Raw genomic sequence first — 16,899 nt, 5'->3', positions numbered from 1 at the left:
AACAGTGAGATAGGAAAAATAGGAAGCACAGTGTAAAACCCAAATGAAGTAATGAATACTGAACAACATACTGGCACACAAATGAAAAAAAAAATTATCAGGGAAAATCCATTAATTATAAAAAAGAACGTCACTTACCAAGCTAGTACTGTACAACAGTGAAGAGTTAACAAACCTCTATGTTTACATTAATTGTACTTACAATACAAATGAGTTTTGAGAATTGCACAATTGCATCCAAAGTGTGTATGTTTGTTTGTTTGTTTGTTTTCTGGCTTCTAAGGTCACAGCACATTCCTAACAGAAATGTTCATACTATCTCTAAAATTTTGACAACTCTGGTAATGTAAATAATATTATTTTCAAAAGACATTTTAATGAAAGATCACGTTACCTGATTTTTGTAATTGTTTTTGTAATTGTAAGATTTGTTTTACTAAGCTCCATCTTACTGCACATAGAGAGAATTAGAAAACAATATAAATATAAAGAACATTCAGTGACAATATTTATGAATGGCAGAAACTGAATTTGATTTCTAAGTCTTAAAATAAAGACATAAGACGATGTAACTTATTTCATTGTTTTTCATAACTGCCAAGTAACAGAAAAATAACATTATCAAAAAGATATCATTAGCTATCTCATTTATAAGAGTTTTTTGTGGGAACACAAAAAACTGAACTATGACACACACAACACCAACACTGAATATTACTTAGAAAATTTCTGAGATACCCTAAAGATTATTCAATTTGTTTTTCTTATTGAAGCTCTTTGTTTTGCTCAGCAAGATTTATATCGCTTTAATTTTTCTGGTATTCATTTTAATCACTGACTTGTAAAAGCCAGACATGTAACCTTACTTGACAGGAACATTCTTAAAGACAAACACAGTAGAACAGACATACTTGAAAAAAGTCCTGACTATGTTATGGTCTTAGATCTTTCAGGGCATTTCAAGTTTCACTGTGCAGTCAGTTATTTAGTTCAACTGGAAAAAGGACCTTTCTCAGGAAAAACTGCACTGCAAACACTTTATGGAAATCTTACATCCCTCTTCCAATTAAATACTCGAATTTGAGGGAGGTAAGTTTAAAAACTTATGAATAAAATCAAAGTGCAGGTTCTGAAAAATGTATTTGCTTGTTCATGCCTTAATTGAACTCAACTCAGCTAGCTAACAATGGAACATCTGCATTTAAATAAAGGGACTGCTTTCTAATACTGCCTTGATTATCAAGACTATATTTATCACAATTAGCAATATGTACATAGGTCTTTGCTTATCCCTCAAGCACTGTTGAACAAGAGTAAGAGATACATTAATTTTTCTATGGACTTTGGCATCTGAGTGCCCCACAATGATCAAACCCCAGCCAAAACAAACAAACAAAAAAAACCCAAAGAATGACTTCCATCAATTGATTCGGAAACTATTTTTCTAATTTCACCAATAGTAGTTACTGCCATACACACTTCCTTAGACCACTGCTCTTCATCTGCATCATTGATATTAATTTTATATTTGCAGCTACATGATAAAACAAACATTTTTTCTAAACAAATACCTCTTTAGAGACCCTTAGAAACAATCATCCTTGCTTCCCAAATCCTTTTTTTGGGTACAATCCAGCTCTTACTAAAATTAAAAGGAATATAGCAAGTTACAGGAAAATATTTTAGATATACTTATCAAAAAAAAATCCCTCTTCAGATTCCTGGCCATCGTATTTGTTGAATACCACTTACAAATCACCAGGCAGTTAGTCGAATATAGAATGTTTCATCAATGCCCCTGAACTGGGCTCAACAAAGCAAGGAAAGTATCCAATTTATTTTAAAATTTCAAATAATTTCCAATAAAAATGTTAAGTTTGCTGTTTTCCCTCCTTTTATTTTCTTCTCTTGCTGCCACAAAAGAATTAAGAACTGCAAATTAAGACACTAATAAATACACACAGATAAAAATCAACAGCTGGGGTTTGGTTTTCCCAGCTATTCAACCAAGGTCTTTCCTTCTTGTTTTTTAAATCCCTTTGTTCATAGTTGCCATCTCCTGAAGACACCTAAGAAATTTGTTTTCCTTCTATTGCAGTTTTCTCTACTGCTATTGTTTTTGCCTCTGCAGGGCTCCACTAAAAATTCTCAAGGTTTCATTGTAAAATATTTTATAAATAAATGCATAGAATCAATCTATGTCCAGTCCTAAGGTTTGAGAAAACCAGAGATCCAGAGAATAAACTGCTGGACCAAAATAACTTAACTGTAGTAATGCAGTGGAGGAAAAAGGAACACAAGAGTTCTATGTTGTTAGGGAGATCACCTCTTGGGCACCCAAACTATGTCTTTGTGATACATCTCAAGACAACTATTTTGTAATTTTAGCTCTAGACACTATCCCTCCTCTTCTACCTCCAGAGGTGCAGATTCAATTGTACTCCTAAGAAATGGAACCGGACAACAAGAAAAAGAAGACAAACTAGACCACAGATTCTGCTGCAGAGTAAGGATCACAATTAAAACCACTATAGTTCAGGTGCCAGGGATTTCAGGAGCACTCAAGTCCAACTTGCTTTCCAAAGCAGGCTCAGACTTGGCATTAGACCAGCTCCTCAGAGCTTTATCTAGTCAGGGCTTGAAAATCTCCAAGGACAGAGATGGCAAAACCTCACTTAGCCCCAGCTGCATTGCTGGGCTGTCCTCGTGAGGAAAAAGTCCAAATCTCTCTTGTTTCAACTTACACACATTGTCTCTCATCCTTCCACCATGCACTGCTGTGAAAGGCCCGGCTCCATCTTCTTTACAATGTCCTTGTAGGTATTAGGGAAAGCTGCTGTTAGAACCCCTGAAACTCTTATCTTCACAGACTGAACACTCAGGTCCCTCAGTGCCTCCTCACAGACATGTGTGCTTCAGCTCCTGGCTCTCCTAGCGGTCCTCTAGGATGCTGAACTTACTCCAGTTTACCTACACCTTTCCCATAATGGCAGGAGGGTGAGAACAAAACTAGACATAGATGTAGATGTTCTCTAGTAAGGGCGGAAAGGGGTGGGATAATCATTTCCCTCAATTTCCTGCCTATACCCTTGTTCATACAGCCCAAGAGATACTGTTGATCTTCCATATTGCCAAGGCACACTGCTGGCTCATGTTCAGCCCACTGTCAACCAAGGACCCCAGGGCCTCCTCCACAGCACTGCTTCCACGCCATTCTGTCACCAGCACGTAGCCTACACACTATTGGCTGAGAGTCTGTGAAGACCTAGACAGCTGCACAGGTCTCTTATTCCTCTCCCTTTTGGCCAGCATATTACTGTAGAAGTAGGTTAAAAGTCTTATTTTCAGTGACCACTTTTGTACTAGATTTCACTAAACAGCACAAAAATACCATATTCACAACAGATAATCCATACATTTGTTGCAAGAAATGCGCTTTCTAACACTGTGAAGGACAGTTAACGGACTATTTGAGAAAATATACTTAATACAGAAACAGCATGGTAACAGTCAGTGATGTGAAACCCACCAGTTTTACCCATTGCTATAACGCAAGTAACTCCATCTGACAAGGCTGGATCACCCAGATTAAAAAGCAATGCCCTGCTAGATGATTCTTATGACTATGAAATTATCTGCCACATTTCTTTTGCTCTTTGAGAAACAAACCAACCAACCAACCAAGACACAACACAGCACTGAGTGCCCTAAGCATCTTCTGTTCCTTTGGTTTTATTGCAAACGTAACCATTTGCATGCTAGCAGGTTAAATGCTGTAACCAGAGTATGTAAAAAGTTTTTGAATCAGCATATGAAAAACAGAAGTACTTCACCTAGAATAAACATATTTTAAAAACAAAATACAAATATTGGCCAATGAGAGCAGGTCATTGGAAGTTCAGAAGCATACCTATAAAACAAAGTTATAGTTGTGACCAGGCTGCTTGGTTTATGGAGATGACACAGCTAATTTTATTAGAGGACTTAACTTTGGAACAACTACTTTGGCATTTCTGATCAAAACCTCCCCCCCCTTTATTACAGATAATCAAACTATAGCTTCCAATTTCCTATCTGCCAGATACATCTGTTTTTCTGCCTTGGACTTTATATCTTTTCCCATATTCTGAAACAATGGAAGAAAACTTCACACTTTATTAAACACATTAGTTACCTTCAGTACAGGAAAAAAAATGAACTGCTGGCTCCAGCTTAACCTTGTTTCAGTAGGCTACAGATGGTCAGCCTGTTGATGTCGAGCTTTCAAGAAATTCAGCTGTGTCTGAAAAGTTACCATCCTTGGATCATAACATGTAACTAACAACACAACTATGCTGACACAAGAGCTTTTGGGTATCCCAAATTTCTGCCTGTGCTGAGGACACATGCCATTAAGAGCTGCTGAGATCTACAGCACTGATTTCTTTCAGGTGCCAACCATATAACCCTGTATGTCATTCTGAAGTCAAGCAGTGGGAACCCTTAAAAGGTAGCCTTCCACATGCAAAGTAATCCTAAAACTCCCCTTCACGCCTGAAATACATTTGTGGTACACAACTTGTGACTCAAGGCCATGTGAAGAACACATCTTCATTAGGTTATGAAAGTTGGTCACTGCACTGAAGTCACGATCCTATATCTAGCTCTTCCCTTACTCAAGAAACGTCGGTTTCTTCAGAACTCAATCAGGAGGAACGTATACTAAAGTAAGGACAAGCAGTGAAGATACTGAACACTTTCAAGCCCTATTAAAGATGGGAAACTTGACTCAGTGGCTCGTATCAGGATCATGGCAGGCAATTTTACTATCTGAAATTTAAATCTCACTAAGATCTGCCTCCCCAAACAACTACTGACATAAGATGGTAACAGAAATCTGAATATCCCAGACCACACAAGTTCATCAGGTTGTTTAACTACTGACCATCTGGATGACTTGAAATAGCAGCGTTAAAAAAACCCACACCAAATAGCTGCAACTGAACCAGCATAAAAATACAGCCTTTAAAATACTAGGAGAAGCTCTGTTCCACAAACCAGAACCACTACTTGCATGATAAGTTATGCTATTGCTTTGTAGCATTCTAATGAACTCTAATTCTCAGTTTATTGCAAACAAGCCTTCCCTTGGTTTGACTCAAGTTTGCTAGTGAAGTGTACCAGTTTCTACTTAGTTTGCTAGTGAATCCTGTGAACCAGCCTGAGGTTTGGAAAACCCTAAGCCTCTCTCACCTCCACATAACGACAGACCCAGTGCACCAAAACCTCTACCAAATTCACCTGCCCACTACTGTTCCTTGAAATAACCTGTCAGGCCTATGCTTCTTACAGTACAAAGGAATTTCAGAGATTTGGAGAAAAGCAGAGCAACTCAGGACAACTTTCAGTCTGAAAGCACTTGGAAAGCTACAAAGAGATAATACCATGAAGAGCTGTGCTTCCATCTTAGCTCATTCACACTTGCCTCACTTCAAAACCCTGGATCTGAGCACAAAAGGATTTCCACAAAATAAGGTAATTGAGCCATATTTCTGCACTACATACCTCCACTCTAAAGCTAAGTATGGTTTACCCCCTAAAACAACCATAAGGGTGGTATAGCTCACAGAAGAGCTTCCATGACTTTCAGAATGTCCAAAGAATAATCTTCCTAGAAGTTATAGGGAATCAACATTACTATTACACAGAATCAACTCTGAGGAATTAAAACCATACTGCATGTTACATTTTTCCATTTAGTAAATCTGATAGAAAAGAATAAAATTAGTATGGAAGTTATTTATCAACTCTTTTGCAAATTGCAACTCAGTTGAAGCGGTTTAATACAGAGTGGGCCAAATAAAATAGGAGTGAACTAAATACTAAACAGAAACCCACGTGTGGACGTGACCTTTGCCACCACATGCTCAACAAACTAGCATGTCAATTTCACTTCACGGCTAACAGTTAATTTGGTAAACAGGCTACTATGCAAGTAGTTCAACTGCTCCTCACTAGCCAAGGCTAATGTAACTTTGAATACAGCCTGGCCTTTCTGCAGAAGTAATCTAGTTTTCATAAACCATATATTAATTTTATAAATGGGTTTAATAGTCTGTAGAGCTACAGATACTTAGTTAAACACTAACTTTCTATAACTTGACTGTAAAATGTATATGATCTGATCATTACATTATTTTGGATTTTTTAATCAGAAATTTTGAGTAAATTTAGCTTTAAAATGGTTGTAGAAAAACTCTCTTCCTAAAAAACACTGAAAAGCAAGCATGGGTTTTTAACTAAAGCAAGCAGTTTTAAGGCAAGTTTTCGTTCTTTACTGTATCTTTCTAAATTCTCCAAGAGACCCAAAGCAATTAACATTGAATCCCAATAATAAAAATAGTATATAAGAAATTAGCTAGAAATAGAAATTAACAATCCTTTGTGTACAGCCACATGTCCTTCCTAATGGAAGACCTACAATGTACATCTCATCAAGAATGTGGAGTAGGAAACACTCTTCCTTCACTAAATCTGTAAGTCTATTGCCTCTCCTGCTTATGTCAAGCTACAGAACAATACAGTGATAAGAACACAGCACACATCTTACTGGAAAAAAAAGCAGTTAGGGCTCTAGATGGAGAATTCTGAAAACTTTTTGCAGCAGTTAAATAGAAGGTGAATCTTCAAATTTACAAGACATGTAATATAAGACAGAAATCCTGACATTCATCACTTCTCCCAGTGGCAAGAGAACTACAATTATTTTGTTATTTTTGCTTTCACTCACCTATAATGAGTAGACTTTCTTGTCCTTAGTAAATACTAGTTAGTTTTTGTAGTTAACTCATCTAATACTTGTGCTGTCAAATCACACTCTCAGCTGTCGGCAGTGCAGAACGCTACCAAAAGATAAGAAAGAAAAAGCTCAGACGATACCACCTCATTTTGCTCAGATGAGGTGACACAGACCAATAGCGACTTTTGTAAATGCTTTGTGGATAATGTGCAACAGGTCACACCAAAAGACACTAGCTCAAATTCACAATCCTGGTCATCTAACCCACTAGCAAGTAAACCCTTCAGATACCCTATACACATCCAATATCTTAGTCAGATTAAAGAAGCTGTGTAAGCAAGACTGCTCTCCCTTCTCCTCCCACCCTGATTTAAGTACCTTTCAGGGCGGAGAAAATCAGACCAAAGATACTCCAGAAACAATATACAACACTTCACCTGAAAATTCAGTAGACATGAAGTAGCTCATTGGAGCTAAAAATGTAATTTTGAATTTTAGCTCCTCAGAAGCATAATAAAAAGCTATCTAACACCTTAATAACTGTGTGGTAAGTAGTTCTGGCTCAGAATCCTATTAAACTTTTTTAATTCTTTGCAAGGGAAGTATAGTTAACAGCACAGAAAAAGAAGCAATCAGACAACAAAACAGAACACCTCAAGTGAAGCAGAAGAAACTGACTCAATGGCACCTGCCAAGTGACATACTGCACCTTTTAACATATTTGCTTGTTTCTATTCCTACTTTGCAATGTTGCATGACTTAACTACACTGAGTTTAAGTGTTTAGAAAACATTCCTGAGATGGTATGTAGGAGAAAACACAGTTAGATTAATTATTATGAGGTAATAAAACTGAACAGAGAAGCCATTTACTTGGCAGACAAACAGTGAACATGGCTTTGAGTCATTAGTTGCAGTGGCAGCATCCAAAGCCTGAACAAAATCTAAAGACATGGTTCTTGTCTTAAAGACCTTATAAACTTATTTGAAATAAGACTTCACAAGAAGAAAATGAAAGAACTAAAGAAATTCTTTACTCAGGGAAGGTCTAAGAAGCTGAGATACACTCAATTTACTGTGTCCGTGGGTGGATGATATGACCTTTAAAAATACTGCTAGAAATTTTTTTCCTCTCATTAATGAATGAAAAAAATTCACAAATGTTACAAGTCCACTCAAATTTAGTCATTAATACGCAATCTTTGGTGTTCCCATAGCATTGTTATAGATGCCACGTAAGGAATTTAAACATGTAAGAAAGGTTAGAAATAATTTAGAAATTTACAGAGGAAGTCTGAATTGCTAGAATTTTAACTTACAAGCCTCATTAAAATTTACAATGTAAAACAGGAAATTCCTTTATTAAATGCCACTTACAATACAGTCCATCCACCACCTCTTGATTTTGGTCCACTAAATCTCAAGTTAGGGGACCAAGGACAAACTTACCATGGTGGAACAGCAAAAATGACTAAAGGTAGAGTGTAAAACCAAGCAATTCAAGGTGTACTATCCCAACTCTGACCTGCATCTTTTCTCACGCTTCCAAAGGGAAATTACACTATTATCCATCCACACGTACAAAAAGGCATTGCTTTATTAATTTTACAGTGTACAGAAAAATAATAGATAGTATTAAACTACAGAAGTTACAACAATGAATTCTAATCTGTCAGGTGCATATATCCATAGACAAATTTATGAAATGAAACATAGTGGTATAACACAAGCGCAGCCCCCAGGGAATGCAAGTGACCAGGAGTGTGGCAAATAGGGCACAGTGTGGCAGTTCATGCAGGCAGGGCACGCGGGGAAGGCACAGTCCCTCTCCTGGCTCTAGAGGACAATTCAACTAGCGGTCATCGCCCTCCCAGAAAAGGACCCAGCTATGGTTTCCACTTGGCCAAAAGCCATTGCCACAAGGAGTGTGGCGACCCAGAGGGAGCTCACACAGACACACAGCTGTGCAGGTCTCTGGCTGCAGGGCAGCAGGGGCAACACCTGTCTGCAGTGTGACCAGGTGGGCGATCTGCTCAGGCTGGTGGCAGAGCTGAAGGAGGAAGTGGAAAGGTTAAGGAGCATCAGGGACTGAGAGGGAGATAGGTTGGTGGAGCCACATCCTACCATCCCTGAGGCAAAGGCAGCAGATGGAGGCTCCACAAGAAGCAGAGGATCCCCTACCCTCTTGCCACCAGGCAGAAGGAGGAGATCTAAAAGACAGGGGGCATGGAAACAAGTCCCGGCTTGAGGTGGCAGGCAAAAGCCCTCCCAGCCTCCCTCACCTTCCCAGTTGCCCCTACACAAGATATGGGGCCCTAGAACTTGAGGGCCAGGCAAATTGCGGATGTAGACTAAGGTCCATCCAGGGAGCTGCCTAGGGCGAGTCAGTCAGCCCCATGCATTATGACTGTGTCTGTTAAGAAAAAAAGAAGGGTAACTGTTGTAGGCGATTCCCTTCTGAGTGGAACAGAAGGCCGATCCATCCCACAGGGAAGTCTGCTGCCTCACTGGGGCCCGGGTTAGAGATGTTACTAGGACACTCCCTAGTCTGGCACAGCCCTCTGATTACTACCCGTTATTGGTTATGCAGGTTGGCAGCGATGAAGTTGCACAGAGAAGTCCAAAGGCAATTGAAAGGGACTTCAGGGCACTGGGGTGATTGGCTGAAGCATCAGGAGCACAGGTAGTGTTTTCCTCAGTCCTTTCAGTGGCAGGGAAGAATACTGAAAGGAACAGGAAAACACATCTGATAAACATGCAGCTCAGAAGCTGGTGCCACTGGTGGAACTTCGTTTTTTAGGATCACGGGGAGGTTTACATGGCACCGAGCCTGCTGGAGACAGACAGAATTCAGCTTTCTCAAACGGGGAAAAGGATTCTGGCACATAAGTTGGCTGGGCTCACCAAGAAGGCTTTAAATTAGGTTCAAAGGCGGAAGGGGATGAAACCAGGCCCACTAGAGATAAGCCTAGGGATGGCATGCCAAAGTTAGGGGTGAAATCAATAGCCCAGCTCAAGTGCATCTACACCAATGCATGTAAGCATGGCCAAGAAACAGGAGGAGCTGGAAGCCATTGTGCAGCAGGATAGCTGTGACTTGGTCACCATCACAGAAACAGGATGGGATGACTCTCATGACTGGAATGTTGCAATGGATGGCTATAAGCTCATCAGAAGGGAGAGGGAAGGAAGGAGAGGCGGTGGGGTGGCTTTGTATGTTAGGGAGTGTTTCAATTGTGTAGAGCTTAACTATTGAGATGACAAGGTTGAGTGCTTATGGGTAAGGATGAGAAGGAAGGCCAACAAGGCAGATATCCTGCTGGGAGTTCTCATTCAATGAACACATTGTATTTTAAGTGTATACACACACACACCCCCCTAGGTATGGAACAACCAATTTCTTCCATGATGTTTAGCATAACACTGACAAAATAGTAAGTTTTCTGTATGGCAACACGCAGGAAAAAAGTAGAAAAAATTCAGTCTTATTTTTTCAAATTCCATATCAGTGTATTTCAATGAAAGAATTTTTAGGATTTTCTTTTCTTTTTGTATTCCAAATAGCATAGCACCCTCTGGTGCATTTACTAGAGAGAAAACAACTAAGAATAAACACCAGTCACTGTTACAAAAAAGAAAACGGTAAAAAAAAAAAAAAAAAAGGAATCTTTAGAAACAAAAAATGCCTAAGAATTGTTAGAAATCAAAATTTAATTTCATTGTTCCTTATTAAAATCTTCTATAACTGAGGAAATTATAACTATTGAAGAATAAAATAAAAAAAGAAAGAAAACCGCAGGTGTGCTAATATAGAAGGGTACCAGGAAAAGAAGACTTAAGTTTGAAACTAATCCTGTGTTCTTAATAATAGGTCATTTTTATTAAAAAATATTCTTAATTGATATATTATTTAAGAATAAAAGTAAAGGCAAGTAGTTCAGTGAAACAAAAGATCACATCAAGTAATACATCTGCTCTTGGTCTTGCAAGAATGAAAATTATTAGGACTACAGCAATCCACACAGTCATAAACCGTAAGATTTCACACACAAATAGTCACCTCTCCTTTAAAAGTCCAATGGGAAAAGAATTTTAAAATACCATGATTGTACTATACAGAACACTTCAAAGTCTGATATGACATGTTAACTATTAAAGCACATGTAAGTCACTGGGAAAACAATTTCCTACAAAAGTACATTTTGCTAATCACAAAAGCAGAGATCACCACCTGCTTTACACAGCTCTTTTGTAAACCTCTGGAAGTCTCAACACAACGCACAAGAAATGAATGTGACACCTGTTTAAATCAACCATCTGTCCCTAATAAACTAGATTTAGCCAAATCAGTATATTGCTCCTTAAATTTCCAAGATACAGGTATACACAGCAAGAAAAGAGAAGTATGACTGACAACCAACTGTACCAGAAATACATAAATAATAAACTTGTGGCTAATAGAAAAAGTCATCTTAAATATTAGCCTAATCATTTTAAAACTCTTATTAATTTTTCAGCTCTCAGTAAAAAAAAAAGAGTAGTTTCATTCACAATCTAAAAACATACTGCTTTTGTTATTCTAATACTTACATTTGACAAAGAATTTGATTTTGAAATAGAACTCCAACTACAAGAAAACTACCGTACCACAGAAAGCTTATTTTTTATTCTGTCTGTATTTGTGAAGCATGTTGTTTAATCAGGAAATAATTTTAAAAAGGACTTTAAGAGTCATCTATCAAGTCTATTCATTTTTTAAGTATTCCACATGACAATGCCTGCAGCTGGTAAGCTTTTGGAGACAGCAGGTAAAAATACAACTAATACGGAATATTTTAAGAGGGAAGAAAGCCTTTCATATGAGGACAAAGTAAAGTATGAAAACCGGAAGCACTAGCTAGAACACCAAAAGGAACTGCAATGATAAAATATTATTGCATTTTAGACATGTGCTTACGTTTGAAGAAGAGTTGAAAAAAAAGTAACAGCCTTCCCTCTGAATGTAAAGTTTAGTAAATTAAAAGAAACAGCAACAGTTATTGCTGTAGAGAGTTTTGTGATTAACAAACTACCATATCAGGCAGGAACAAGAAATGGGGCAGTGCTAACAATACCAAACCTCATTATCAAATAAAGCATCCTGACTTTAAACTCTTTAACAGCATTGTACCTTTGATTCACATTTCATTTACCTACACTACATTACTGAAAGTGTTTCTCCACAGTAGCACAATGTAGGTTAGCTCACTAACAGAGCACATGATCCAGATAGGCTCATTAGGATATGCTGAAACACAATTCCATAGTTACACAGTCTAAGTCATGAAAACCAATGAATTAAAAACAAAAAAAATCACAAGCCACCCCATTTTCAAATGCTGGTCAGCACCACAAACACCATTTTGATAGCTGCAGGCATTAGGGAATCAGAGTGCATAATGTAGATCTCTTCTGTGATTGCTACAGTATTTCAGAGAGAATAGAGTCAATACTTTTCTCAGCGAAGTCCAAGATATTAAAAGAGGTACTTACGGCTGCATTATTATTTTCCAAATTGCAGTGACTGCCCAAAGAAAATGTGGCTAAACAGTCTTTTTAAAGTGTTTTTAGACAAAATCATGTACTTTTGATCTGATTTTTAGGAAGCATCTGTATGCCTCCTCACAAAATTAAAACATAAAGTTTTTCTCATAGCCTATGCACACACTTTCCTTTGCTACCAGGGGTCTGGATACACGTTCTGCTAAGGCAGATTTCAACACCCTGGAAGGATTCCATCCCAAGTAGTACTCTGTCCCACTGTAAGAAGACCACTCAGGAAAGGCATAGTGCAGAACTGACATCTTCTCTTTTCAACAATAGTAGATGCCAGGAATGATTTCACAACCAATGAATTGCACAACCTGACAAAACTAGTAACAACTACCTTAAGATTTAAATCTGACATATAACGGATACAGTACTGTAACTCACACTTAAAAGTCTTAAAGTCTTTAGAACTTTTTTGACAGCAGGACATAGAAAATTAGCACACTGTGGTTTCATCTTGAGTAAAATCATAAGATGATGACAACATGGAGACCTTTGGTCATTACTCAAAATAATGTATTTTCTAAGTTCTTGTTGGCTCATGAAATACACATTTTTAAAAAAAGACAAATCCAATATGCCTTAGGCCAAGAAATACTAATATCAATAATGCACTGCTTAGCACATTTTGTAGTTGATAGTCTCTCGGAAAAATTGCCCCTGTCACATTAATTGGTAGCTCCAATGTGAGACAAACGAATATATTGTTGTTGAAATTGTAATGAGAAACCCTGCATTTTATACAGGGTTCTACAGATATAAAAATAGAAAAAGTGTGTACACAATTAAAACGTAGGTTTTAGATTAAAAACAAGAACATAATTTTCCTAACCATTTCACTAAATAAAGCAATAAGGAAATAAAGAAGTAATTGCTTCAAAATAAAAGGGCTTGCCACGACAACACATGATGTGACAAGTCAAAGGGAAGAGTGCAACTGGATATGGAGATGTTAAAAGAGAATTTAATTGCCATAATAGATGTCAAAAATTCACTCCATCCAAAAGGACTTAAGAAGTATATAAACTATGATTTGATGCCACTGACAACACAAATCTTCAGATCTTAATAAGCAATGACAACAAGGACGAAGAAAGCAAGCATTTTGGAATGAAAAAAAAGGCAAAACATCCTCATTAATAATACAATTACTACTTCAGCTCCTTGAGAGGTAAAAAGCTGCCTCTTCCCTCTTTCCCAAACATATTCTTGAAATAGAGTAATAATAACAAAATCACAAAGACTTTTCAAAAAAAAATTACTATTTCATGTTTTCTCCTTTCTCTGCTGCTCAGCACAGTCAGTATCTTGAATTTCCTTCATTGTGGAGAGTTTAACAAAACTGAAATGGATTCTCTGCACACGGACATAACTCACTGTGCATAAACTAGATCTACACAGGCACTGTTCCATACTACACTGGCAGTATGAATGCATCATTTAAAAAATAATCCCCTGGAAAAGGAGTGCAAGAAGAAAAAAACCCTCCTACCCTGTCTGTATACGGGTGGGGGTATTGAATAAACAAAAAAACATTTCAGAATACAAAGAAAATACATCTTGCACTAAAATAAGCGGCGATATTAATCATGAATAAAAGAAAAATTACGTGGCTACATAAAGCACATAAATCATTGGTATGACTGATAGCACGAGAGCATCATTAAAAGATCTAGCAAGTTCACAAAGATCTGCAAGGTTTAGCAGTCGCATCGATCCAGAACAAGGCCTCTGTAAGCGAAAGGGGAAAAACACCCCCTGCTCTTGGTGTGCTACAGGATCCGTCTCTCGCTGCATCTTTTCTGACACCCCCACGGGGTTTTTCGGGCTTAAAGTAAGTAATCTTAGATTGTGGCCGGAGCCTCGTTCATTCCCCCATCCGTGCAAACGAGAGACCAAGTAAGATGCATACCCACGACATCCAAGCAATTGTCCTGGAGGTCCCAGAAGCGTGCCTCCGTCCCCCATCATCGCCGAGCCTCTCTTCCTCCTCACTTCGCACCGTGGCCAGCTCCCCTCCCCGCCCATCAGACACCTCCATCCCAACGGCCTCTCTCAAGAACATGCTCCCTACCCAACCCCAAAGCACACTCAGGGGTAGCGCGGCCGGCGAGGGGGGAGGAGCGAGGGGGCAGAAGGACAGGGAAGAGGGAGGAGAGGGGGAGGCGGCGGGGGAAAGCGGGTGAGCCGGGAGGGCGACCCTCGTCCCCCTCGCTGCACCACAACCAACCGCGCAGCCCAAGGGAGCAGCTCCGGCCCGGATGCTGCGAGGAGGGGGGGAGGCAGCGGCTGGGGGAGGGAGAGCGGAGGGAGGGCCGGCGTGCGCCCGTCAAGCATATTCACCTGGACTGAGGCGGGCTGTGGTGCTGTTCCCGCTGTCGTTGCTGCTAGAGGTGGCTGTTGTTGTTGTTGTTGTTGCGGGTGACGATGAGGAAGGGGGCGAGGAGCAGCAGCAGCAGGAGGAGGAGGAGGAGCAGGAGAGGAGCGGTTGTTGTTGATGGGTAACAGTCGCCAGGACTACGGTGACTATGGCGCTTGATTCACAAGGCAACGGTTGCTATAACTCACAAAAGGGAGAGAGAGCGAGGGAGGGAGGGAGGAGGAGGAGGCGGCGGCCCAGCCGGAGAGGCCCGGAAGAGGCGGGACCTGCCCTAACGGACAGCGCCGGGGCGGGCGGGGACAGCTCCCTGAGCCGGACCGGGAACCGCCGTGGCCCTTACGCAGCGCCAAGGCCGCGGGCGGGCGCACGCGGCGGCGGGGGGGGGGCGGCGCTGCGCGCGGCGGCGGGGGGCGGTGGCGCGGGGCCCGCGACGAGGGGCGTGGCCGCGCGGGTGCTGCCTGGGCGGGGCTCGCGGCCGCCTGACACTACTTCCGGCGGGCGGGGAGGAGGGGGCGCGGCTGCGGAGCGCTGGCCGCCGCGGGGGTCCTGCCGGCAGGCGGGACGGGCAGGAAGTTAGGCCCGGCGGCGGCTTCTCCCCCCGCCCCCTTCACCGCCGCCTGTCGCAGGCGCCCCACACCTCCTTCCCTCGGGAGGTGGCAGCGAGGAGCCGCTGGCGGTGGGGGAGCTGCCCAGCTGCCGCCATTTTAGGGCGGGAGGGACGGCGGCGGGCTCGCCCGCAGCTATGTGGCTCCGCGGTGGAACTGCCTGCCCTGGGCTTCTCCGGCGGGGGAGGGCGCGACGCCGCGCTGTGGTCGAGCCAAGTCCCTGGGGCATCCGGTGGCTACCGTGGGTCCGTTTGGCCTTGCGGCGCCGCTTGGCCTCGAGCCCTGTGCAGGCGGTGGGGCTGTGGAGGCCGTGCGTGCCGTGCTGACACAGCTGGGAAAATCGGCTGTTCTTCTGATGGCGGTTTGTCGCTCTGTTCGCTCTAGTTGTGTACTTGGGGGATAAGTGATGTGAAGGTGTAGGTGTGCCGAGGGGATTGATACACAGACTCCGGTCTGATGGATCGAAGACTTTTTATTAACAGAGAGCTGCGTTTGTATAGTTTTGTTAAAGCGTACCCGCACTGTCCACGCACTCTTTTACACATTATAATTGGTTACTACTCTCTGTCCACGCGTCTGTTCTCTACATTTCATTGGCTACTATTTAGGAGGCTCACGTTCCTTTCATATCTAACGGTCCACACCTGGTTTCTTCCCTGTTACCTTTCTTTACTCTTGTTCAAGGTTCGGGGCAGAAACTGCCTGAATCCTATTAACTCTTTCCATCCCTTCTCTCCTCGTTCCTCCTCAATGCAATAGTGCGTGGCCGGCTTCCAAAGGCCTCTGACTTACTCCTGCATAGGTGGTTTTCTGGTTATGTACAATGGCCACTATAGTATATCTCTAGTCCCAGTGCATCCCCAGATGCAGCTTTTCACTAACCTGAAAAGCATCTCTGCAGCTGTATGCAGAGCTGCTACTCTCTGCGTGGCCAGCAATGCTTGCCTGTAATGTTTGTAAACCACATAATTCCCTCATGACCGTTTGCTATGTGCTGGTCTGTATCATCGGGTGTTCTGTTACCAACACATGGTTTAACAATCTTGATATGTCTTACACCTGTTGCTACAAGTGCCTGACGTTTGCCTCACATACCTTACAACCACTCCACTACACCTGTCCCTACAGGAACAGATTGAAATTGCTCTTACATACCACAGAAGCATTTTTGAAACATTAATAGATTACTGTGATTTTCCAGGGCACCATGTAATCGTCATAGCCATAACAACTATTTACAAAAAAATGCTGAAAAATCTGTAAGTGTATAAAAATAAAACCTTAACTGACAGAGCTTTAAGTCTGTAACAGAACAATCTTGAATTAATAAAACTGCTGTTCTACAGCTGAAGCTATGTCTTGCTACTTACTTCATACTATGATACTTAATCTTCCTAAGATGCTAAACTGGGATCTTCAACCTCAGTGGATATCTGGGTGTTTTAAGAGCTCACACTCACTCGCTACAGTAGCCTTGTCAATAAGAAAGTCTAAGATGAGACACAACCCATAAGCAATCTAATTTAATAATAATACATAACAATGGAT

General features: G+C 41.0%; 1 protein-coding gene across 1 annotated transcript in view; it reads right to left on the bottom strand.

The window, feature by feature from the left end:
- RFX3 (regulatory factor X3) overlaps positions 1 to 14,909 on the bottom strand; it is a 139,847-nt gene extending 124,938 nt beyond the window's left edge. Inside the window, exon 1 of the mRNA XM_086480490.1 lies at positions 14,710 to 14,909. The gene's annotated coding sequence lies outside the window, so the exon portion shown is untranslated. The remainder of the gene's footprint in view (positions 1 to 14,709) is intronic.
- Positions 14,910 to 16,899: the final 1,990 nt, after the last annotated feature.

The sequence above is a fragment of the Leptosomus discolor genome, chromosome Z (assembly GCF_034619465.1).
Source record: "Leptosomus discolor isolate bLepDis1 chromosome Z, bLepDis1.hap2, whole genome shotgun sequence".
NCBI lineage: Eukaryota > Metazoa > Chordata > Aves > Leptosomiformes > Leptosomidae > Leptosomus > Leptosomus discolor.
The sequence above is the reverse complement of the archived record's forward strand: the minus strand, read 5'-3'. Positions and strand labels throughout refer to the sequence as shown.